This window comes from Protopterus annectens, chromosome 1.part1 (genome assembly GCF_019279795.1).
Source record: "Protopterus annectens isolate FY-2018-M chromosome 1.part1, PAN1.0, whole genome shotgun sequence".
In the NCBI taxonomy this organism is placed as follows: domain Eukaryota; kingdom Metazoa; phylum Chordata; order Ceratodontiformes; family Protopteridae; genus Protopterus; species Protopterus annectens.
Genome location: NC_056726.1, coordinates 565,581,783 through 565,605,601, shown reverse-complemented (window position 1 = coordinate 565,605,601; position 23,819 = coordinate 565,581,783). Strand labels below are relative to the sequence as shown.

Below are 23,819 nucleotides of genomic sequence, written 5' to 3'. Positions count from 1 at the left end.
CCACAATGGTCATCCCTCTTCATAAGGGTGTACCATCATTTGATCCCATGAACTACAGACCCATCAGTCAGACAAAGCCTCATATGCAAATCCATGGCATGAATTATCATAGGTTCATAGGTAGATACTAGGCTATCTGCCTTAGGGCATTTAAAAGCTAGCCAGAGTGTATTTGGCTTCCGTCTCCCTATTAGATTAGCCTGCTGTGCCTCTGTAAAGTAGGTCACAGAAGGTACCCTTTTAAGATTAGTTTACTGTGCCTCTGTCTAGCAGGGACATTGGGGAGATCCCAGGGTTGAATTTGCGATTTCCCATCCACTCGTCCAAATTTCGCTCGAAGAGGGTCAGCGAGGGGCTATGTCTAACATGAATTGGGATTCTATTCCAGAGTGAGGGAAGCCTCTGGGAAATGAATCTGTCCCTCTAGCATGTCCTATTTATTTTTGTGCTGAGGTTTAGGTCCCTGGAGCATGTAACTCTAATGGACTTGGAAATTTTGAGGTGGAGCATGTCCATTAATTCTGGATTTGACATGGCTTTGTACGTCAGGCATAGATCGCCTCTGAGTAGGCGGTAAGCAACTGAGTAGAGCTGGAGTTTCTTTAGTCGAGCTGCATAGGACATCTGTTTGTAGCCCATGATCCTCTTGGTGAGGTACTTTTGGGGTCTCTCCAGTTGCTGCAGGTGTCGGGTAAGGTACATCCCAAAAGGGGCATTGTTTTCAATTATGGGCCTGATGAGTGACAAGTAAAGGGGCACAATGACCTCTCTTGATCTAGATGCGAACCCTTTCATGATAAGGTGGGCTATATAGAAGGTCTTTCTAACCACTTTGGCAACGTGATTATCAAAGCAGAGATTACTATCTACGTTGGTCCCCAAATCTCTAATTACTTCTTCCGTACTTAATGGATTACCATCTATGTGGTAATTTGTGGGCACCTTATTTTTCCCAAAGGGGATGACTATGCACTTTTTAGCATTTAGCTTGAGGCCGTGGCTCTGGCACCAAGCATCCGTCTCTGTGAGACCCATTTTGGAGGATGCTTGTGTCAGCTGGAGATTCGATTATGGCCCCCAGTTTGCAGTCATCTGTGAACTTTGTCAGCCATAATCCCCCTGTGTTAGCCTGAACCTTAGAGAAGTATATACCGAACAAGAGAGGTCCCAGAACTGAGCCCTGTGGGACGCCACTTGTAACTGGTTTGGATTCGGACATGGCACCTTCAATTCTGACCATGTGAGTTCTATCTCTGCGTCAGTTTGCAACCCATCTTGTGATATAGGGGTTGATATTTAATCTGGTAAGCTTATTTATGATACCCGAGTGGGGTATTGTGTTGAAGGCTTTTGCGAGGTCCAGGTAGGCTGTGTGGACTACCTTGCCTTCATCTATGGCTTTGGTAACTGTTTCAAAGAAATCAACTAGGTTTAAGAGGCAAGATCTGCCCTTATCAAAGCCGAATTGGGTAGGGTCCAGTGTCTGGATTCTCCCAGTGTCTTTGTTTATGAGTTCCATGATAATACGCTCCATAGCTTTACAGACCAGACTAGTCAGGCTTATGGGGCGATAGTTCCCGGGGTCCGTTATGGCACCACCTTTGTGGAGTGGGACCACTGTAGCTGTACGCCATTCTTTGGGTACATATCCTGTAGTAAGGCTAAGTTTGAACAGTGACTTAATGTGAGGGTTCAGTTCTTCTTGGAGCTCATGTAAGACACAGCCTGGGACACCGTCCAGTCCCATAGATGCTGTGTTTTTTGCTTTGGATAGGGCAGCTTTCACCTGTGCATCTGTGATGTCAGGGAGGTTACATTCAGTTGGGATAGGCATTTGCTCCTTTGGGGGGGGGGTTGCGCTGAATCTGTCTGCCAGGATGTTGGCTATGTCTGTAGGTTTGGTATATTTTGTACCGTTATGCAACAATTCAGAGGATATCTGGGAGATTCCACCCATGTTCCTGACATAACTAAAGAAGGCCTTGTGATTATCTTTAGTGTCTAGGGCAATTTTTCTTTTGAAACTGGCCTTTGATGATTTTATGAGGGATCGAAGTTTCTTACTAATACTGATCAGAGATGCCTTCCCTTTTTGGGATTTTGCTCTGTCATGTAGTAGCTTCCTCCTTCTGTTGTATAGCTTATTTATGGCCGGGGTCCACCAGACCGGTCTCCTGTTTTTGGAGGAGTGAGTCTTGGTTTTATTTGGGATAGCACGATCCATGCATTCCTGCAGGTGCTCATAGAATGCATTTGTAAAGGATTCTGCGGATTGGGCTGTATTATCCTCTGGCCCAGGGGCTTTGAAGGATTCCACCTCAGTCTTGAGAAGTGCAAAGTTGGCTTTTGAGAAATTCTTTACAATGATTTCCTTGGCTGGGGGTGGGGACGGGATATGGATGTCCAGGAAATTTGTTTATGGTCTGATCTTACCAATGAGAGGTTTACCTCTGGTGTGGAACATAGAGTCCCCATGTTGGTGATGACCAGGTCCAATATGTTGTTCCCTCTTGTGGGAGTGGTGACTAGTTGTTCCATTGCATTAGAGTTTATAAATTCAAGGAACCGTTGGGCGAGGGTGTTTGGGCTTGAGTAGTTTTCCCAGTCAATGTTTGGGTAGTTGAAGTCACCCAATAACATAGTGTTTGGAGAGACCTTCATATTCTCCAGTGTTCTCAGGAATGCCAAGTGGGGTTCCTGTAATAGGGAGGGTGTTCTGTAGCAGGCTACAAACTGAAAGGCAGTTTTGCCCACTGTTAGTTGCACATGGATGGTTTCCAATGCTTTGTGCAGTGCCACTAACCTGGAGGTGTAGGTATCTTTGATGAATATAGATACTTCACCTCCTTTTGTGCTTCAGTCCGAGTTTTGGGGCCAAAACGCATGGTATGAGTTATAACCTGGTAGTGCTGGGGTGCTCTCAGGAGCCTTGAACCAGGTTTCTGTTACTGCACAGACATCGATTTTCTCCATACTGAGGACAGCCTTGAGTGGGTGCATCTTGAGGTTTAGACTTCTGGCATTGAGTAGCATTACCTTTAGTTTTTTTATCCTTGGGTTGTCTATGGAGGTGGGTTTGTCCTTTGAGCCTTGCCTAAAAAAGGCACTATGGGGGTGGCAAGAGCCTTGGCCAGTATACAAAAGCCTAAGGGTGACAGGTGCAAGCCGTCCCTAGTGAAGCAACGTGGCTTGTCGAGCATGTCATCCCAGGCTGACAGACACTGGATCCCCTTTGAATGACACCAACACTTTAGCCAATTGTTGAAACTGATCATTTTGTCTTTATACTGTGGCATCATTCTTGGTGAGGGCAAGATGCTACTCAAGGTCAGGGTCATACCAGCCTGGGCTACATGGTCAGAGAGCTCCTCTATGTCTCTTTTCATGTAGTCCAGGGAGGTACGTCTCAGGTCATTCACACCAGCATGGACAATGACGGAGTCATACTTGTACTTGCTTTGGAGTGACCTGAGTGCTTGCATTATGTGGTGGATCCTGGCACCCGACAGGCAGCTTACAGTAAGTTTCTCCTTGTTCAGTCTGGTGAGTGGGATGTCAGTGTGCCAGACAATAGAGTCCCCTATAACAAGTGTATTTGGTGTGTTGTTTGGCCTTAAGGGCTGTGGTTGTGAGGCACACTGATTTTGTGAGATATGTGATTCATAGGTATTGTTGAGGGGTGGCTGTTGCTTGGATATCAGCTTAGGAGGTCTTTGCTGTTTAGGCAGATTTTTATTTAGAGCCTCCGAGTATGTTTTTGTGTGTTTATGTGTTGGGTATGCAGATGCAATAGGTCTGTGTGAGACTGGATTTGTGGTGTCGGTGATTACCTTTTTCTCCTGACTGACGGTGCCAGTCTTGGGTTGAGAGAGCTCTGCCTCCAGTTTGACTGTGTAACTGCATCTCTCACATGTATTAGAGTTTGTTGGAAGGAGGAGAGGGTTGTCTGTGTACATAAGGCAATTGTAACATTGCCTGAAAATTCCTAGATTCACCAGCTGGACTGGAGAGTAGCCTTGAAACTGACCCTTGGACATACCAGATTAGTATAGGGAACTGTTTTTTTACTGATCAGATGATTGGGTAAGGGAACTGATTTTTCACTTGATCAGGAAGGACCAATCGGGAGTCTAATACTTATGAGAAGTCAAGGAGGGTGTAGTGCTTTAGTTAGTTAGTGTTTCCTTATAAGAGCTGAGCAAGTGTAGGGCTTTAGAAAGAGAACAGAGTGATTACTTTGAGAGTTTGAACAGTTCTAAGGGAAAAAGTGAAGAGCAGACTTTGTAGAGCCTGGAATAGTTTAAACCTGTTTAGGCGGCGCTGCCCGACGCTGCTCAGTGCGCAAAACTGCGCAAAAAGAGAGTTGTAGGGTTTTAAGAGAGAGAGATCAAGGAGTTTAGAATTGATCCAAAATGGCCAATAAAACTACAACTTCTAGGTAGTAACCACTCCTCCAAGGACAGGCAGGCTGTTCAGTGTTAACCACTCCCACTGGTGAACACAGAGAATTCCCTTTAGCCCAAGCAAGCACTGGCCTTCTAGAAACTTCCAAACAGTTCAGAACAGCAAATCTGTAACTGAACTTTCTTAACTTTCAGAAAGTGGGAAAAATGCAAGATTTTTTTTTTCTTTTTGTTGTAGCTTAAAGGTAACAGAGATACACAAGCAGCAAAATAATCACAACAGTGCAATAAATGTCCCCACACTTGAGTGCTAGGCCAAAATCAGGTAAAATGCAGTTTTTAGAGAAAAAAACGATTTTAAATTAAGTGCAACACAGGAAATGCAGTAAACAGGCTCTAGATGTGTTCCAAGTACTGTTACTGTTACAGATATAAACTTTAGCAAACCGGAAAATGCCAAAAAGTAGGCGGCAAAGCAGTAAAACTTAACAAAAAATCAGAAGAAAATACTTAAAATCACAAAAGTGGCTCCTTTTCTTCTCTCAGCATTTTCTCCCCTTTGTAGGTGCTTAAGCAACAACTAGCAAGCCTGAATAGATGCCAAAACCACGAGGCAGCCGGGTTTTAAGAGAGACAGATCAAGGAGTTTAGAATTGACCCAAAATGGCCAATAAAACTACAGCTTCTAGGTAGTAACCACTCCTCCAGGGACAGGCAGGCTGTTCAGTGTTAACCACTCCCACTGGTGAACACAGAGACTTCCCTTTAGCCCAAGCAAGCATTGGCCTACTAGAAACTTCCAAGCAGTTCAGAACAGCAAATTTGTAACTGAACTTTCTCAACTTTCAGAAATTCATAGAAATGATCAAAGACATTGGCAACCTACAGTCATCAGCACAATCCCAGTTTGGCTTTCTTAAGTAAAGGTCTTGCCTACTCAAGCTGATAGACTTCTTCAAGAGGGTCACAAATGCTAAGGATGAAAGTAAAATGGTGCATACCTTCTACCCTGACTTGGCCAAGGCATTTGATACAGACAGATACAAGTAGATACACACAGATAGGACACATGAAGTCAGGATCAGTATGAAGAAATGCATTATAGTGCCCTTTGGGAAATCATCTACCCAAGCTAATTACTCCATTGATAAAACATCACTAAGAGATGAACCAATAGTTAGGGATCTGGGAACATATGTAGAGAATAATCTGGCTTTCAACGAACATATAGCCAAGATAATAAGACAATCATTCTATAACTCCCAACTCATAAGTAAGGGTATGGCATCCAGGTCCAAGGAAGTTATAATATCACTCTGATCAGCCCTTATCAGACTAGCCTCATTATTGAATACATTGCCTATTTTGGCATGTACCTAATCAATAACTTGCAACAGTTGGAACACCCCCAAAGGTACCTCACCAGGAGAATCCAGGGTATGAATATTAGAGACATAGGTGCCAAACCAGGGATGAATTTCCAGTTTCCCATCCAGTTGTCCAAGTTGCACTTGAATTGGTTTAGGGAGGAACTCTGCTTCACATGGATGGAGAGCCTGTTCCGTGGATGGGGTACTCTCTGGGATATATATCTATCTCTCCAGCAGGTCGTATTTATATTATGCAAGGTTTAAGTCTTTAGAATGGGTAATTCTGATGCTGTTTATTTTGTGGATATGCAGGAGGTCCATCAGAGTGGGGTCTGACAGTGCCCTGTATGACAGGCATAGATCTTCCCTCAAAAGCTTGTAGGAGATAGAATACAGGGATAGGGCCTTGAGGCAGTCTGCATTGGACATTTTACTTATGCCCTGTATTCCTTTAGTGAGGAACCTCTGTGGACATTCCAGTTGTTGGATTTGTCTAGTTAGGTATGTATCAAAGGGGACATTATACTCAATGACAGGTCTGATGAATGCTGAATACAGTGGAACAATGACTTCCTTAGACTTAGATGCTATACTGTTGTTTATAAGTTGCACAACATAGAAATATTGCCTCACCACTGTAGGCATGTGATGGTCCAAGGCTAGATTACTATACATGTGTGTCCCTACATCCCTGACTACTGGGTCAGTTCTAAGGGGCATGTTGCCAATCTGATAGTTACCAGGGATGGATGACTTCCCAAAGGATACTATTATGAATTTATTGGCTTTTAATTTTAGTCCATAGCTCTGATGTCAAGCATCTCAATGGTGACACTCAGATCTGCTCTGAGCTACAGCACAATGACACTAGATATACAGAACAAAATGATATTGCCAACATCCTAGCAGATAGGTTCAGTGCAAACTTCACCCCCCCCCCACCCCCAAAAGAGCCCATCACTATACCGGAAGAATGCAAAATCCCTGTAATCATGGCTGCACAAGTAAAGATTGCACACTCCAAAGCCAAGAACACAGCATCCATGGGAGCTGACAACATCCCAGGCTGCATTCTGCATGAACTACAGAATGAACTGGCACCCCACCTAAGTACCATGTTCAATCATAGCCTCACTTCAGGCTTTGTGCCTACTGAATGGCACACAGTGACAGTTATCCCACTTCACAAAGGGGGCACCACCACAGACCCCGGGAACTATCGCGTCATTAGCCTGACGAGCCTGGTCTGTGAGGCCATGGAATGTATCATCTTGTAGCTTATAAACAAGGACATAGCTAACCTCCAAACTCTGGACCCCACTCAGTTTGGGTTTGTAAAAGATAGGTCATGTCTCCTAAGCCTGATTGGCTTCTTTGAAGCAGTCACCAGAGCCGTGGATGCGGGTAAGGTGGTGCACACAGCCTATCTTGACCTTGTCAAGGCTTTTGACACCATCCCCCACTCTGGAATTATAGATAAACTCACTAGACTGGGCATAAATCCCTATGTCACAAGATGGGTGGCCAACTGGCTCACTGACAGAGCCCACACAGTGAAAGTAGCTGACTCTAAATCCAGCTTCAGACCAGTGACAAGTGGAGTATCACAGGGATAAGTCCTGGGTCCTTTCTGTTTGGCATCTACTTTTCAGAAGTCCAGGCTAATACAGCAGGTCTTTGGCTAATGAAGTTCACAGACAAATGCAAACTAGGTGCCATAACAGAATCACCTAATGATGTGGACATTCTACAAAGGGGCCTTACTGAGACTGACGCAAGCTTGATACCAAGAAGTGCATTGTCATCCCCTTTGGGAAAAGCAGTGTACCTATGAGCTACCACATAGGCAGTAGCCTACTAAACACTGAAAGTGTGATAAGAGACCTTGGGACACAGGTGGACAGTAGCCTCTCCTTTGATAATCACATCACCACAGTAGTCAGGAAATCCTTCTGTGTGGCACACCTCATCACAAAGGGGTTCACCTCCAAAAAAAAAAGAGGTCATTGTTCCTCTCTACTCATCTCTCATCAGACCATTATAGAGTGCAACACTCCAGTTAGCATGTACCTCAGAAGACATCTGCAACAACTAGAAAGGTCACAGAAATACCTCACTAAGAGGATTACTGGCCTCAAACAGATGCCATACGCAGACTGTCTCAAAAAACTCCAGCTCTACTCTGTCACTTATCACCTACTCAGAGGCAACCTCTGCCTAACATACAAATCCATGTCAAACCCAGATCTGTTGGACATGCTACACTTAAAGAAACCCCAATCCCTCCGAGACACATGCTCCAGGGACCTAAACCTTGCCACCACAATAAACAGAACATTCTGGAGGGATAGATTCCTGTCCCAGAGACTTCCCATGCTCTGGAACAGACTACCCATTCATGTCAAGCAAAGCTCCTCATTAGCCCTCTTTAAGAAAAATCTCGACAACTGGATGGGAAATAGTAAATTCTCCCTGGGGATCACATCTATGGCTCTGGTAGACAGGGGTGCAGGAAAATAACTTTGTTGGGTGGTGAAAGCCAGGGAACTTTTTTGGCTAGGCTTATGTAGGCCCCAGGGCCCATAGCCTAGTACCTACCTATGAACCTACCTATCTATACCAGTTGTTTGTCTTAATCAACCCCTCACGGAAAACATTTGCATCAGTGTGAGATTCAGTGACAGCTCCTAATTTGCAATCATCTGCAATTTAGTCAGCCAGAGACTACTGACATTGGCCTTAACTTCTGAAAAGTAAATGTCAAAAAGGAGCGGTCTAAGGATTGATCCCTGAGGGACTCCACTTATGACTGGCCTCTTTGTAGAGGTGGACGCCCTAATTCTAACTTCCTGGATCCTGTCTAGAGCCAGTTGGCTATCCTCTGGTTGACATACGGGTTTGTACCTAACCTCCTGAGCTTGTCAACAATGCCTGAGTGAGATATTGTGTCAAATGCCTTGGCCAGGTCAAGTTAGGCAGTGTGAATGATTTTACCATCATCCATTGCATTGGTGACCTTCTCAATGAAGTCCACTAGGTTGAGTAGGCATGATCTGCCCTTGACGAAACCAAACTGGGTTGGTTTCAGTGTCTGGAGGTTTACTATATCTCCATTGATCATCTTCATGATAATTCTTTCCATGGCTTTGCAGACTAGTGAGACTTGTGGGTCTGTAGTTTCCAGGGTCTGTAGATGGCCCACCTTTGTGCAGAGGGATGATTGTTGCCTTTCTCCATTCATGAGGCACAAAGCCTGTTTGGAGGCTACATTAAATAGTAATTACAGAAGACCTGATAGGTCACATTTCATGCAATTTAGAAGGCATCCTGAGATATTGGTTGGGGACATTGATAAAGTGTTCTTGGTCTTAGAAGGAGCATTAAGGACCTGTTCCCTAGTTGTAGTAGGGGGAGTTATATTTGATAATATTTTCTGAGAAAAGGTTGAGAGGGAGTAAGGGTTAATGTTGGAGCTGAATTTATCAGCCAGGGGGTTTGCTATGTCTTCTGGCTCATATAGGTGGCTCCATTTGCAATGAGCTCTGCACACAACTGTGTATTGCCTTTGAGGTTGCAGACATAGCTAAAGAATGCTTTGTGGTTGTCCTTGACCTGGGAGGCCAAACCTACCTCAAATTTGCTTTGGTAGACTGTATTTGTACTCTTAGTTGTTTGTTTAGATTGATGAGAGCGCATTTATCCTGCTAGGTGCTGCACCTCCTAATTTTTACCATGGTTTTCTTCCTCCTGTTATACAGCCTATTGATTTTGTGATTCCACCAGGGAGGCTTGTTTTTTGAGTTAGTTCTGTACTTCTTCCTGGTGGGTACAGTTGCCTCTATGCAGCTATTAACATGCTTGTACAGGGTTCCTGTGAAGAGTTCTGCATAGACAGCAAAATTGAAATTTTGCCAGGTTCTCACTTAATTGCAGGAGGTTACCCTTAGAAATGTTCCTGAATATTCCAGGTTTAGCTTGAGGTTCAGGTTTTATTTTTACTTCAAAGAAGGCCATTTTGTGGTCTGACCTTACCAGGGAAGACATTACAGTAGGGGGTGTGCAGCAGTCTCCCATATTAGTGAGGACCAGATCCAGTATGGCTGTACCCCTGGTTGGTGTACTGACTATCTGGTCTAGGGAGTGTGTGTTTAAAAAAATCCATGAATCTCTGTGCATGTATGTTTAGTGTCATAGGATTCCTAGTTAATAGTGGTGTAATTAAAGTCTCCCATGAATATGGTATTGGGTTGGATGGTTACTATTTCTAATAAGTTTAAATACATGGCATGGGTTTCCTGGGTCATAGAGGGGGACCTATAGCTTGCAAGGAAGTGGTATTGGATTTTACCTATGGTGATTTGAACATGAAGCAGCTCAAGTGCATTGTTCTGTTTGACCATCCTTGAAATATATTTATTTTTGGTGTAAATTGAGACACCTCCACTTTTAGTCCCTGTCTGTGAGGTAGCTGGCCTAAATGTGTGGAAGGCATTATAACCTTGGTTGGTGTGCTCTCTGCAGCTTTAAACCATGTCTCAGTGACCACACCGACATCAGCATTCTCTAGGGTAAAGAGAGCTTTTAGGGAGTGGATTTTTTGTTTAGATTCCTAGCATTGAGGAGTAATACATTTAGATTTTCTTGGATTTAATTTGCTATGCCAGAAATTCTTTCAGTTTGGCATTGCCTAAAAAAGGCACTATGGAGAAGACGATGTTTTAGCTAATATTCAAAAGCCTAGAGGGGAGAGGTGCAGACCATCCCTGGCAAAGCAGCGTGATCTGTTGACCATCTCCTTCCATGCTGACAAATATTGCACCCCCTTAGAACGGTACTAGAAACTAAGCCAGTTATTAAAGTCAATTATTTTTTGTTCATATTGTGTCATCATCCTTGGACAAGGTAAAATGCTGCTCAATGCTAGGCTCATACCTGCCTGAGACACATATTCCGAGAGCTCCATGATGTCTCTCTTCATATAGTCTAGGGAGGAATGTCTCAGGTCATTTACTCCTACATGAACTATGACTGAGTCATATTGGCAATTGTGGTCCAATGTCCTCAGTGCATGCATAATGTGGTGGATCCTAGCCCTGATAAGCAACTGACCATAACTTTCTCCTTACTCAGCCTGGTGAGAGGGACATCAGTATGTGTCACGATGGAGTCTCCAATTATTTCTGTTTTTAATTTCTCCAAATATTTGGGGTTTTAATACTGTGATGGAAATGGACCTTATTTCTAAGTCAAAGTACAATTAAAGTTCATGAAATTAGTATTGTTTCACTCTTTGATGTCAAACAAAAGTGCTCTTAGCAGCACCCACAATGTGCCCAGTAATGACTCCTTCTGCAATTCATATGGGGTTACATGAATTGGTAAAATACCTAACTAAATACAATTGTAGACTATTTTTTATAAGTCCCATTGTTTCTACTATTGTTTACTATCGGAACTGTCTGGGTATCTTTCTTCCACATTGCTCTTGTTTCTGCCTGCAGATCCTGATATTTTATGACTTTGCGTGTCTCTGTATGTAAGATTATGAATTCACTGGGTGTAGCAATTTCAATGATCAATGCTAGTTTTGTCTTCTTTTCTTGGACCACTATATCCAGTTTTCTAGCATCTATAATCCACAATGAATGAACCTCTAAAAACCTCCGGTGGAACAGGAAACACTGTCAATATGATGGAAATGTTGCCAGAATTCCAAGCAAAATTCACAAAGAATTACTGTAAAGAAATAAAATAATTCCACAGTCTGTAAGGTACATTAAAAAAACTGCTCCAAAAAATCGCGTGCTAGAACCACCGTTTATTAGTAACAGAAACACAAAAAGAATGACCTAGGTTTCGTCCGTCTCCACAGACTTCATCAGATAACGCCAAAAAATGTACTAAGCCACTTAAATAGTACTCGTCGAGTTAATAATCCAATTACACAATTAATTAATGCAATATTAAAAACTTGTTTAAAAACAAATAGAATACAAAACAATACATACAATAAATGCAATAAAATCATGGTGTAGTCCAATATAATTTAACTTGTACAATAATTAATAAAATACTAGTAAATTTAAAATTGTAATTTGTATGATTTGTGTAATGAATGTATATATATATAAGGTATTTATAAAGATGTGTGTATGTATAGGGGTGCTAAAAATATAAACTATATACTATATTGATATCACATAAATATAACATAAATATAAATATAAATATAGGTTATATAAATATAATATAATATGATAATTAATTTAATACTATTCTATGTATATATATTATTATTAACTATACTATCATATATATCATAATTAATTATGTAACACTAATGTAAGTTCCAAATATGAATAACAATAAATGAAAAATATATTACGTACAATTATTGTTAACCTGATCAAAATTAATAATTCATAATCTAAAAATATAAATTCATATTGATAAGTGTAAAAATATACACACATAATAAATGTCATACTAAACTACAATTCTACTTCAATATTAACTCCCCTTAAGGTTATTAAGTCTTGTCAACAACTACCATGCCACTACCCTTATAGGGTTTCATAATTCTAATGTTGTTTGTAGTTAAGATCTTCTTAAGAATGACCTGTTCCTGATTGGTCAAATTAGTGTGCATGGGTTGTTGGTAATTCTTATAGAACTGTCTTAAATCTGTTTCACTAATTTTCTCAAATATTGCTACCCTATCATTCATGGGTGGATTATAAATGCTAGGTTTTGTTTAAGGGATTATTAATAAAAATTGGAATTTGGTGGTAACCGATAATAATTTAGGAAGAGTTTTTCAGGGCAAAATTCCATACATTTATAGAAAGGATTCATCATTTAAAGATTTATTTGAAAGGGGATTAGTCAATAAGGAAGTTGCCCTTAATAAACGTATAGGTAATTTTAAGTGTGGTAGGTGCTCTGTTTGCACTTATATTCTTAACACTGACAAGAGTATTAAGGTTAACCATTATAATATCAAAATAGGTGGCTATTTTAATTGCTACTCTACTAATGTGATCTAAATTGCTTTGTGCCAACAATGTGACGCATTTTACGTTGGGAAGACGAGTAGACACATGAGGGATAGAATCAAGGAACATCTAAATGATATAAAAAATTCCAAGAAAACCAACGCTTTAGCAAGACATGTCGCACAATGCACCAGTCACCATTTCAAGTTTTTTGGGGTATCACAAATCAGGAATGATCCACAGGGCAGGATTACTGCCTATGATTTAGATGCACAAGAGTTAAGAATGCAAATTTTGTTGAATGCTTACAATCGTCCAGGTTTAAATGAATACTGTAGTATTAAGCCTATCCTAAGACTTAATAACCTTAAGGGGAGATAATATTGAAGTAGAATTGTAGTTTAGTACGACATTTATTATGTGTGTATATTTTTACACTTATCAATATGAATTTATATTTTTAGATTATTAATTATTAATTTTGATCAGGTTAACAATAATTGTACGTAATATATTTTTCATTTATTGTTATTCATATTTGGAACTTACATTAGTGTTACATAATTAATTAGGATATATATGATAGTATAGTTAATAATAATATATATACATAGAATAGTATTAAATTAATTATCATATTATATTATATTTATATAACCTATATTTATATTTAAATTTATGTTATATTTATGTGATATCAATATAGTATATAGTTTATATTTTTAGCACCCCTATACATACACACATCTTTATAAATACCTTATATATATATATATATATATATATATATATATATATATATACATTCATTACACAAATCATACAAATTACAATTTTAAATTTACTAGTATTTTATTAATTATTGTACAAGTTAAATTATATTGGAGTACACCATGATTTTATTACATTTATTGTATGTATTGTTTTGTATTCTATTTGTTTTTAAACAAGTTTTTAATATTGCATTGATTAATTGTGTAATTGGATTCTTAACTCGACGGGTACTATTTAAGTGGCTTAGTACATTTTTTGGCATTATCTGATGAAGTCTGTGGAGATGGACGAAACCTAGGTCATTCTTTTTGTGTTTCTGTTACTAATAAACGGTGGTTCTAGCACGCGATTTTTTGGAGCAGTTTTTTTAATGTACCTTACAGACTGTGGAATTATTTTATTTCTTTACAGTAATTCTTTGTGAATTTTGCTTGGAATTCTGGCAACATTTCCATCATATTGACAGTGTTTCCTGTTCCACCGGAGGTTTTTAGTTTTTCTAGCATCTATCTTTTGAACTGTTGGTAATGGGTGCTCCCATGTGATATAAACTTCATCTTTTTCTATGATGCTTTGTGGCTCATGTTTCCAGTGTTTTTCAGCCACTTCAGTACCATAATGCTTGCACAATTCCCACTGCAACAGTCTTGCCACATTATTATGTCTTTCAGTATACAGCCCTTCTGCTATTAGTATGTCACAGCCAGCAACAAGGTGTGCAACTGTTTCCAATTCGGTTTTACAAAACCTACATTTGTCTGTTTCTCCCACATGTTCAATGGATGTTGTAAACCAGTGTGTATGTAGCCCACTATCTTGGGCTGCCAATATTAACCATTCATCTCTTGGTTTGAATTTGCCTCTCCTTAACAATTCCTGCATTTGTTCCTGATCAACATGAGGTTCTTCCAGAAATTTTCTATACTTGCAACTATATTTATGCTTTTTCCACATTTCTTGCCTTTTTATCTGGTTCTTCACCTTATATTCTTTCTTTTGTTTTTTGGCACATTCAGTTACTGCCTGATTTTTATCTACTTCTGGTTTGATTTCCATTCCTGCTTGATGCCAATATGCTTCTGCTAAATTAAGCAGAGAAGTCATCTTTGAATTAGTCTCCTCATGTTTCAAAATGTTCACTACATTTTAGTCTTGCGAGGTCAGCAAATATGTGTGGAGTCCCACAATTGCAGATCTATACATGTAATCAGTTTTAAGGAGGCCCATCTCTCCTTAGGAATGGAGAATATATAATCTTGGTATACACTGATTTTTATAAATCATTTGGTGAGCATGAAGCATCCTTTTTGTTTTCCTATCTAATCTATCCAACATGTTTTGGGGTCAGTCAGTCACTCCAAAACTATAAGTTAGGACAAGAAGAGCAAATTGTTTTATAGCTTGGATTTTGTTCCTAGATGTCACCTCTGTTTTCAGAATTAATTTAAGTCTCTAAAGTATTCCTTACTAAGTTTTATTCACATTTGTTCATGATTTATTGTTGATCCTTCATTAATTCTTGTCCCAAACTGATGTTTTTCTGGTGCTGCAGTTTTCCTGCTTTAAAGGTTCTTTTTTCACACTTATCAAGACCAAATGGCATTCTTATATCATCTGAAAAAGTTTTGACAACCTGCAGATGTGCCTTCAGTTCCTCATCTGATGAGCTATACAGTTTTAAATCATTGACAAAGATAAGATGAGAAGTCTTTACACTTCGTTGTTTTTAGAAGCCAGATTGTAACCATGGCCTAAGCTGTTAAGTAAATAGCTTAATATGTTAATGGCAAGGCAGAATAGCAAAGGTGACAGAGAGCCACCCTGGAATATCCCCCTTTGAATTTTTATCCCTGGGATAATAATCTGGCCTTTATCATTGTTTAATTGCAAAATGGTCTGCCACTGTTTCATGGTCACTTTAATGTAGTTGATCAGTGTACGTTGTATCTTATACATTTTAAGCACCCTTTTATCCATGAATGTGGGATACTATCAAATGCTTTTTATAGTTAATCCATGCCATACTTAAATTCTTCCCCTTTTTACAGTTCTTCAATATGAGTTTATTTAACAATAAGTGATCCTTTGATCCATATGACTTTCTTTTATTGCTCTTTTGTTCTGCTGTCATAATTGAATTTTCTTCCAAATGACTATAAACTCTGTCAGCATCAGTCCCCATGTAGTTTATACGTAATTGGAAGGCAAGTTATTGGTCTTTAATTTTTAGGGTAGCTTGCAGGTTCACTCTTACGTAGGAGCATTGGTTTGGCTGCTGTTAGCCAGGTTGGTGTCTGTTTGGGGAGCGCATATAAATAGTTCTTACTCATGGCTAAATCTTCGTAAAAAGATGTTAATACCTTTAACCAAAAGTTAGGTACTGCATCTGGGCCTGTGGTTTTCCAATTAGAGGCTTTTCTTAACTTTGTTTCAATCTCTCTGGCTGTTACTTTATCCCATTTCATACTCTGCACCTTTAAACGTCTTATTCTTTCTTTAACTTCTTCTGTCCATTTAGCATCTTTGTTATGTTCCACAGGATCTTCATAGATATTTCTCCAAAATGTATCTATTTCCTCTTTTTTGCTGGTCTTTCAATTCCTTTTACATTCTTTCCCAATTCTCTATAAAACATTTTTGGGTCATCAATAAATTGCTTATTTTGTACTTTTCCTTTATATTTATCAGTGTATCTTCTAAGTTTTTCCGCCTGTGCTGAAATTTTTAATTTATTTGCGACAGTGCATGATAAATTCTGGTCTGTTCTAATACTGGACATTGATTTTATCACATCTATCTTTGTTAGTATTTTTGTTGATCTAGTCCTTCTTCTATAGTCTTTTAACAGTGACACTTCCTGTCCTAATTGCTTTATCATTTTCTCTGTTCGATACTTGCTTGATGGTATTCAATTTCTCCTCTTCCCTTCCATCACTACCCTGTGTTCTTGTGGTAGAACTTTATCACTTATTAATTTAGCAGCACAGTAATATATCCTGTTTACTTCTGTTATAGCACATGAATCTCTATGGACAGTTCTAACTACTGCATTCATTTGTTTTATCAGGCTTCTGACATTTTGGGTTTTATTGACCTTCTGCAGTCCATTTCTCTCATTGATCTTAATATATCTATCCATGTCCATCAAGCAACTCTTCTCAGCTCAAGGGCACATCCCTTGTTTTCCATTTCCTGCAGCCATTCTATAGAAAGTTCTATAGCATCTTCCTGTAGTACATTCTCTTCAATTTCATCCTGTGCCATATGTTGCTATGTCATATGGGAACTCACTGGCCTATCACTCCTCAACATTGACTGCACCAGAGTTTCCACAATTTCCTGTTCCTTTCCTTGCTGTTTAGCTTCAAGTGAATGTTTATACTGGTTTCCTGTGGAAGGCTCCAACATATCTTGATATGGCACCTGACCAGTTGCTTCCTGTTCCACTGGTTTCACCTTAATTTGGATATCCATTACTCTATCCTGTTATGGTGCTTTCTGCATTTGATTTTCTACACTGAATCCTTCACTTTGTAGGTACTCCATAACCTCCATTTCTATTTCTTTAACTTCTCCATTACTAATCTCCTTTTCTGCTTCTCCTCTTTGTCTTCTTATTTTTTGTATTGTAAAGTTTTCCATGTCCATATTCTTTTGCTGTATTTCTCTTCAAATATCTTTGGTACTGCTCTTTTTGTATTGACTAGTTTTGTTTTCTCCTTTGCACAATTGTTGCACCATATTAAATCTCTTTTTCTTTCCCATGTCCATATTGCTTCTTCAGATGGCTTCTGATCTTCCTGTTTCTCCCTACTTTGGGGACTCACTCCATGATGCTGTGATGAAACCTGTGTTAGACCTTTTACACCAAATCCTTCACTTTGCAGGCGCTCCATAAGTTCAACTTCTATTTTTTAACTTCTACTTTACTAATCTTCTTTTCTATGTTCCATCTTTGTGATATTTATTTTATTGTAAAATTGTCCATATCCAGATGCCTTTGTGTGTATTTCTCTTCGAATAGCTTTGGGGCTGCCTTCTTTATATTGACTAATTTGGCTTTCTCCTTTGCATAAATATTGCACCATATCAAATCTCTCTTTATTTTCCATGTCCATATTTCTTTTTTATACTTCCCAAATATCTCTAGGTTTTGTTGTTTATATTTTTGGACTTCCTTAGATGCTTCTTTTTCCAAACAGAACAAAGTTTCTTGATCTATATACTGTTTTTCACAAATCTGTTGTATTAATGAACGCACATTTTCATTTGAAGCTTCTGACAGTTTTTCTTATGGAAGTATCTTTCATTCCTCTAATTTCGCTCTTAATCATTTTGTATATCCCGTGCCTGGAAATTCTGGGCTTTTTGCATAACAGATAGTAACAATACATAATTTCTTTCTTATCCTCAATTGTCCACTCTATCGTCTTTATGGCTCTTCTTTGGCCTATCAGCTTTTGTGATTTTTGTGGACATCTAATTCCTTCTATAACAAGGGGGCCATTTCTACCTTGTGGTTTGGGGCAGGACTAAAAAGAATCTTTGGTCCAGGTCTACTTACATCATAAACAAATAACAGGTAAATTAAAGAACAAATCAAAACATTGATACACTAACAGAGATTAACAAACATCATAGAGTGGTTGCCTCATATCATATTACTTTATTGCCATATCAGAAAAGTTTGCTTGGGAAGATCAACTCATAATTCATACCTCTCAACCTCTCATACTCTTAGAGCAAGAAATCTGGACAAAGACTAAAACAATGGGGGAACAAAGGTCTGAAAATAGGGACTGATTTGAAATATTGCTCTTATAAACATAGAAAGTTGCTAGAATAGCAGGATTTGTGTTAACATGCATTTTCTGAAGGATATGAAGTCTGAAACTAAAATGTGTGTCATTATTTAGTGACTTCATTCTTCACTGATTTTCCAGAAAATCACAATTGTATAAGTAACAGGTCAATATATGAGGCAAAAATCTGGACATTCTGCAAAAATCTGGACAGTTGAAAGGTAGTCACATCATGGCTTGACCCTTGTATCTTATTCAATACACTCATCACGTCATTCTCCTACAAACAGAAATGTGTAACTTGTGCTACAGTACATAGCAGCCTATTATCTTGGATTGTTCACTTACTCTAGTCTCCTGGCTCTCAGTTTGGTAAGTGGTACAGATCATGGAGTATATGTGGAATTATAGGAATGAAAAGACACCAGTAACAAAATAATTGATGCCAGCAATCTAAAATGCAACCTATCAAAAATTCAAAACATGTAGAATACAATTATCACAAAAGGAAACAAAGTTTGTTTTTGTGATTAGAACACCAAAATCCCACCACATATTCAGAACAAGCTTATCTGAATAGTGACAATTTTATGGAAAGGGTTTTTGAAAGGTAAGGTGCAGGGTCAGGGAAGATATCAGTAAGGTGGATAGAGGGCTTCACCTGTCAAAAAGCCTTTCTATAACACTACCATTAATCTAGATAGCTTGGACATACAAGCATGCACCAACATACTCATTACTCTACAACTATGCCCACAATTAATCCTACCCTAACCTTATCTCGCCTACACTTACACAAATACTGCTAACCTCTAATGCTGAAATCTTCAGAATTTCTAATGGTTGCATTACTTTCCTAAACCTGCATTAACTTTACTCACAAGCATTTGTTCCATTCATCCGAAATCTTAAAATTTCAAATGAATGGAACACTTGATGACATTTCACTATTATTCACTCTGCCAATAAGCAACCAGTTTAATGGACTGAATGAAAGACCTGGAATATTAATGCTATTTTAAATAAACTGACTGGCTTATTTAATGAAGCTTTAGTTAGATCTAGTCCTATCTCACAATACAAGCTTCTATAGACCATCCTCACAACTTGAAGAAAGCATATAACCTGGCAATCAATGTGCAATTACCCTCTCACAAAGATACTTAATACTCTGTTAATTAAAGGAATAATAAATAGAAGGTCACCTATCAGATGAAAACATTATCTAAACGAAGGAGGAAATTACTAAAATGATCTCTTATTCCTTTTTCAAATTTTATGCACAGAGTTGCATGCCCAATGTCCTTTTTGTTTTGTTTTTTTTGTGTACCATAGCATCCTATTATTTCTGTTCTCAAAGCAATATTTGCAAAGTTACATCTCTTTTGCAGAAATTCATACTGTTATTTTTTTCCTCGGAGTACCACTAAAACATTGCATTAATTGCATAGGACATATGTAAGGTTACTAGGACCAATATTTTCTCTTTTAGTGGCAGCATGCTATGGCGTCATGGTGGCATGCCCACTTCTGTACCTGGCAACTTAATATACCAAACCCATTGCTTGCCCACAGATCATAGAAACCCTTCTGACCTCAGCTTGGGTCCTTCTAAGGTTAGCAGGGCTATTCCTGTCCCCAAGAACAAGTGAAAATCTCACCAAGTCCCTGTGCTACCAGCTCACTTGCAGTCTGAAGCCATTTAAGAAATTGCGTAACCAGTAAAAAAGTTTGGCTGGCTTACTGTACCACCAAAAGGCCAGAATTTAAATAATTTCTATCTTTTGATAACAAGAAGATTTATATTATATAGGTTCATAGGTAGGTACTAGGCTATTGGCCCTAGGGCCTGTATAAGCCCAGCCAAAAAGGTACCCTGGCTTTCGCCACCCAAGACAATTATTTTCCTGTGGCCCTGTTGAGCAGAGCCACAGAAGTGATCCCGGGGTGAATTTCCTATTTCCCATCCAATCATCAAGATTTTTCTTGAAGAGTGCTAATAAGGAGCTTTGTTTGATATAGATAGGTAGTTTGTTCCAGTGTATGGGAAGTCTCCTGGACAGGAATCTATCTCTCCAGAATGTTCTGGTTATTGTGGTGACAAGGTTTAGGTCCCTAGAGCGTGTAGCTCAGAGGGATTGGGATTTCTTTAAGTGGAGCATGTCCATCAGTTCTGGGATTGACATAGCTTTGTATGTTGGGCAGAGATCGCCTCTGAGTAGGCGATATGTGACGGAGTAAAGCTGGAGTTTTTTTGAGACGGTCTGCATAGGGCTTCTGTTTGGGGCCAGTAATCCTCTTTGTCAGGTATTTCTGTGGCCTTTCCAGTTGTTGTAGATGTCTTATGAGGTACATACCAAAAGGGGCATTGTACTCTATATGAGTCTAATGACCGATGAGTAGAGAGGAACAATTACCTGTTTTTTCCTGGAACAGAAACCTTTTGTGATGAGGTGTGCACGTAGAAGGATTTCCTGACTACTGTGGTGATGTGATTATCAATGGAGAGACTACTGTCTACCTGTGTCCCAAGGTCTCTTATCACACTTTTGGTGTTAAGTAGATTACCGCCTATATGGTAGTTCATGGGTACAGAGTTTTTACCAAAAGGGATGACAATGCACTTTTTGGCACTGAGCTTGAGGCCATGGCTTTGACACCGGGCATCTGTCTCAGTGAGGCCCTTTTGTAGGATGTCTACATTGTTAGGAGTTTCGATTATGCTTCGTAGTCTGCAGTCATCTGCGAACTTCATTAGCCAAAGACCTTCTGTGTTAGCCTGTACTTAAGAGAAGTAGATACCAAAAAGGAGAGGACCCAGGACTGAACCCTGTGTTACTCCACTTGTCACTGGTCTGAAGTTGGATTTGGAGTCTGCTACTTTCACAGTGTGGGTTCTGTCAGTGAGCCAGTTGGCAACCCATCTTGTGACATAGGGATGTATACCTAGTTTACTGAGTGTATCTATAATTCCAGAGTGGGGGATGGTGTTGAAAGCCTTGGCGAGATCTAGATAGGCTGTGTGAACCACCTTGCCCTCATCTACGGCTTTGGTAACTGCTTCAAAGAAGTCTATCAGGTTTAGGAGACATGATCTGCCTTTTACAAACTTGAACTGGGTGGGGTCCAGAGTTTGGAGATTACCAATGTCTTTGTTTATAAGTTCCATGATGATACATGCCATGGCTTTGCAGACCAGGCTCATCAGGCTAATGCTATAAACTTTTGACAAGCGTGCTATAATTTCTAAGACCAATTTATAATCTATATAATCAACTGAAAGTGCAATGAATGTCAAGTTGTAGTTTTGTTAAATGAGTTTGCTGAAAAAATTTGCCAAATTTGCAAACACTGATGAAGGTTCATAAAGAAATATAGCATACTTTAAGATAATATAGCCTTGGAATAGATTATATTTAGTTGGAAGCTCTTCACACTTCCTTGAAAAATGAGTCAGTTTACCCTTCCAGTTCATACATTCTGAAAGTGTCTAGTTTGGGGAAGCATATGTGCTTAATGGCTGTTTCACCAACATTTGTTTGAACAATTCATCCTGGGCTGTGAACTGTTTTCATAGTGGCTTTCAGTATAATATAGCAAATTGTAGGTTTGAGGATGCTTGAGATGATTTAATTCTTATCCTTCCATGTTTTATTCAGAGTTAATTTTACCTATATCTATAGTTGTTAGCATTATGTTAATATTTATGTATAAAGACCTTTGGAGTTAATTGTTAAGCTTTGTACTTAGCATGATTAATGATTTTTCTATTTTGAAATGTCATTGTTTAATAAACATTTTAAAAATAAATTTGTTTTAATTTTTTTTTATTCTTTGAACTTAATTATTCAGATTTTTGCAGATATAGCATTCTGAGCTCTAAGTACATCCTGACTGACTGCAGAGAACTGTGGAATTTGCCAAGGGACAGTTTTTTGTCATATATGTTAACTAGATAAATACACTAGACACCCCTTCCTGTGTACATTGCATGTACTATTTAGAAATGGCTTGGATCACCCATTTTTTTCTCCTAGGTAATAGGTGATTTTGTCTCTTTTTGTACTGCTTCATGTTTTATTATATTTGTTATTGTTTTGCATATTTTTTTATTGATTGTTAAACTCACATTGTTTGCATCTAGGCCAGACTAAAAAATGGTTTATGCCATTCAGTGCTTTACCTCATTTCAGATTTAAATAAATATAATTAATAAGTGCATTAGATATAATTCTGAATGAAGAAATTCACAGGGTATGAAATACAATCCTAGTGCAGTACACAATAGTGATGAGGGCTTCGCTTTTCTATTAACTTTAAATTAATTTTTTGGTCAATGTATTTTATTTTATAAAGCTGAATGACAAAGTGAAAAATGTGTAATTTTTTGCTGTTTGTTGGCGTGTGTGTGTGTGTGTGTGTGTGTGTGTGTGTTTATGTGTCTGTCTGTGTAAATAGTATTTCATGGGAAATGAAGATAGCAGCATTTTGTTTACTTCACTGTATGACTCAAGAGTTGTTGTTCTTCTTTCGGCTTTTCCTGGTTAGGGGTCGCCACAGCATAACTCCGGTCTGCTAATGATTGGCAGTAGATTTTTACAGATGCCGAGGTGCCAGCCCGACGCCCAACCTTCAACAAAGGCATGCCCATTCACGCATGTCTTTCGAACGACACCCAACCACGGGGAGGACATGCAGACTCAACACAGAAGGCACTCCAGCCAAGAATTGAATGGGAGAACCTCTTGCTGTGAGGCAAAAACGCTACCGCTGAACCACCACGGCACTACTGTATGACTCAGAGTATATTTCTGAATGTATTTGATTGAATAATTGCTTCACACATCAATGATTATTTTCTGAATGCAGTTGGTATTTCTTCATAAACACATGGTTTACTCACACACAAAATTTCTTTATTAACGAGTCAGACTGACTTAATTTTACAATTATTGTATAACGCTCAATATGTCACATTTTGCAATGAGCACATATAGTTTAAGAGCAGTGGCCATTCTCTACATGTCACAAATGATTAGTCCATCACACCATGGATGTGATGACTGAGGAAGGTTGTAGTAATTATCTGCAGCTATATTAATCTGAAGAGGTAAATCTGTATTATTTTGACATATAGACTAAACTCTTCATAGATTAATCTGTCAGTTGTTGCAGAGGGAGAAAGTTCTAAGCTGTAGAGCTTGTAGCGCAGGGTTGGATTTCCTTATTTACCTACTGTGTGACATTGAGCAAGTCACTTATCCAAACTGTGCTCAGGGGTGACTGGGAATTTGGGCTACGTTCCTCAATAGTTCCCTGGACAGCAAGACTAGAAGGAATTTATGAACCTATTTTCATTTTATGCTTGGTAGTCTATGCATATCTACTTTTTACAGCAGTCTGTTCAATGTGCCTTGTACTGAGTAGACAAAATACTTCACATATATATATGCCATATGTTGTAAAAACAGATAA

The 23,819-nt window shown here is 38.9% G+C and overlaps 1 protein-coding gene across 1 annotated transcript in view; it reads right to left on the bottom strand.

Annotated features, from left to right (window-relative positions):
* Positions 1-23,819, bottom strand: part of LOC122806400 (receptor-type tyrosine-protein phosphatase mu-like) — a 1,009,373-nt gene that overhangs the window by 698,025 nt on the left and 287,529 nt on the right. The window lies entirely within an intron of this gene.